General features: G+C 45.6%; 1 protein-coding gene across 3 annotated transcripts in view; it reads left to right on the top strand.

The window, feature by feature from the left end:
* Nucleotides 1-105, top strand: part of CPEB2 (cytoplasmic polyadenylation element binding protein 2) — a 51,317-nt gene extending 51,212 nt beyond the window's left edge. For all 3 annotated transcript variants that reach the window (XM_058024264.1, XM_058024262.1, XM_058024263.1), the window contains one exon: nucleotides 1-105. This exon is cut by the window's left edge and continues 3,859 nt beyond it. The gene's annotated coding sequence lies outside the window, so the exon portion shown is untranslated.
* Nucleotides 106-3,045: the final 2,940 nt, after the last annotated feature.

Below are 3,045 nucleotides of genomic sequence, written 5' to 3' on the forward strand. Positions count from 1 at the left end.
AATTTAACTCTGTAATGGAATAGTTTGCTGCCAACTATTTATATTAAGTAATTTTTAAATATTTGTAATATTGTTGACTGACTAATAAACTATTAAGTTATTGGCACGTTTCTTTTGTAGTTTTGTGTCTTGTGCAACTCTTTAACAAAATGCTGTTAATTATTAAAATGGAAAAGCAGTTGCTCAATCTCATGAGGAAAAGCATGAAGGCTGACTTTGCTGCACATTAAAGTCCTGTTACTTATTGTACCTCCCAGATGACTGAAAGAACTTCTAAACCCTGCAAACACAGTGCAGCTTTTTTAAGCAGGACTCTCTCTTGGGTTTCATTGAGAATTTTACCCACTCTTAGATATTCCAATTATTTACTCAGCTTTACATCCCCCATGTTCCTGCCCTTGGATGCCCCCACTATATCCTTTCCATCCCTATTTCTGCAGATTTGGGGCAACACAAATCTGGATCTATATATCAAATACGTTCCAGATTTGGAACACGAGAAAATTCCTTTTCCAGCAGGGAATTCTCTGGCATGATTCACTGAAGGACTGTCTAGAGGCTGTTTGCCATCCTGCCTAGTGCAAAGAGGCTCGAGTCGGCTGGGGAAACCAGGCCAAGATCTGGATCAGGAGCAGTGAGCGTAGCTGGGTCATTATCAGTGCAGGCAAACTGAAACCTTATGTAATCCTCCACCTTTGGTTCTTCTAACTGCAAATACAATTTTCCAGGACCATGCTTTCATTATGGGAAATACAGAACAGAACTTTTTCTCTGCTGCTTTGAACAGTCAAAGTTTCATTGTTGTCACTGTAGTTGTTTCTTGACTGTCCCATAGAAATACCTGCTTTTGCTCAGATTTCTGTTTTCCTTCTGCCCCCTTCCCCCATGGCTTTTTTTCTTTGTTCCAATAGATTTTTAGGGAGTTGCCTTTGTAGCATCTTTCTCACTTCAAGGGCTGCCCATACATCTTTCCAGTTGTGAGAGCCACCCGAGAATGATGCTGGCCCTTGACTGGAAGTCTGTTACACCTGCATGGATCAATGTAGCTTTAGACCCCATGGAAAAGCAGCTGCCTTCTGGGAACAGGCAGCACTGGGTCACCAATGGACACGAGGCACTCACAGATTAATGGCTCTGGCTGCAGCAGAGTGCCTGAGTGCTCAGCCCTGACAGGTCTGTGCAGGAGCAGGTTCTCCCAGCTCTCAGTTGTGTCTCTGTCTGGAGGGGGTTTGGCAGGCACAGGTGGGCCCTGAGCTGTGTTTCAGGGTGGGGACAGAGCTCTGGTACCCAGACGTTGCTGCTGTTGCTGAATGCTGGTTTGCACTTGGCAGCTGCCCTGAGGATCCAGCAGAAGGGAGCTTGAGCTCGCACTGCTCTCACCATGGGTATCCCACCTGCTGTGTGGGACAGCCGGCTGCTCCTCCAGGGGACAGGGGCCATGGCAGTGTTGGCCTGATTGTCTTAAAATCACAGAATCCTCATAGAATGGTTTGGATTGGAAATCAGTTTGATCCTTTTGCCATGGGCAAGGTCTCCTTCCACTAGACCAGGCTGCTCAAAGCCCCATCCACGCTGGCCTTGAAGATTTCCAGGGATGGGGCATCCACAGCTTCTCTGGCCAACCTGACTGCCCCCACAGTAAATAATTTCATTCTGATATTTCATCTAAAGCTGTCCGGATCTCCACTTTCAGTTTAAAGCCATCATCCCTTTGTTCTGTCACTACATCGCTGTTTTCCAAATTACCACTTAGTACCTTTTGATGTTGTTTTTTAGTCCAGAAAATCTCCTATTAAATCCAATGTATTGAGACATTAAACATCATATTAACCATGCCTCTATGCAGCGTTCCTAAATTATCCCTGGGGTGCTCCTAAATCCGTCACAGCATCTCAGCTGTAAGACAGGGAGAGCAGTGCCACATGTGGTAGGTGTGAATGGCAATTCCCTAGCTTTCTATTTTTGATGATGTTGGAAGAGTTGAAGATTTGTTTTCCACAGCAGTCACTTTGGTCTGGCTTGTTCTATTTTTGTTGTCAGTGGCCGGGTTTTTATATGCCATCACTTTCATTAGCACTTAATTGTTGGCACAGAGCCTCAGCTGCCAAATTACCTGTCTGCTTGCCACATGAAGGGCTATTATGTTGTTTGCCTTGTGAATAAGCTGTGCCATTCCAGAGTTAAGGCTGTGTTGTTTTTGCTTCACAGAGGTACTAAACACTTCTCCATCTTGTGTTAAGTATAAATAGAAGATCAGGTTGTCCTTCAAACCACCAAGCATGCTGGTGGGAAAGAAGGCTGCAGACAGCGGGGAGCTGCCACCCAAACACTGGCAAGAAGAGATTCTGAGGTAGCACAGGAGAACAGGGCAGAGCTTGTTGTAGCTATGAGAGCCACCAGCTGACCTGAAGAACAAGCAGGAATGATCCACCCAGAAGCACAGTGGGCAAGGGGAGGGTGGTGTGTAAAGCTGTTCTATTTTCTTTAAATAGAAAGTATCACAGAGCCAAGGTCTAGGTCAATGTTCTGGCCACAACTTGCGTCTGCAGTGCCTCACTGATCTCTCACAGTCATCACTGATCTGTCACCAGGAGCTCTGTGTGGGCATTGCCTGAGATTTCACCCTGTGTACCTAAAGGGCTTTGTACAGCTGAGTGCTGCTGCATCACTGCAGAAGGCAGGCGCTGGGGCTGCCAGGGCAATGCAGGGAAGAGGGGATTGGCGGGATCTTCTCTCCACATCTCTCATTTTAACAGGTTCAGATGTCTCTCAGTTTCATTTCATTTCCATCTGCTTTACCCTCAGGTTCATGACACCCTGGTGTTGCAATTTACCCAGAGCTTCTGGACAGATGAACACTTAATGGGAATTTTATCTAAGTATATCTTCTGTATGCCTGGTGCAGACCAGGGACTTGAACCAGTGCACTGACGTTTTGATGAATGCACTGATCACCCACTGCTTGTGCTCCAGAAACAGAAGATCCTTTGTTTACTCCTTCTATCAGAATTAAGACAGCTTGGTTCACTAAATTTATTGAATTGA

This window comes from Melospiza georgiana, chromosome 5, assembly GCF_028018845.1.
Source record: "Melospiza georgiana isolate bMelGeo1 chromosome 5, bMelGeo1.pri, whole genome shotgun sequence".
NCBI lineage: Eukaryota > Metazoa > Chordata > Aves > Passeriformes > Passerellidae > Melospiza > Melospiza georgiana.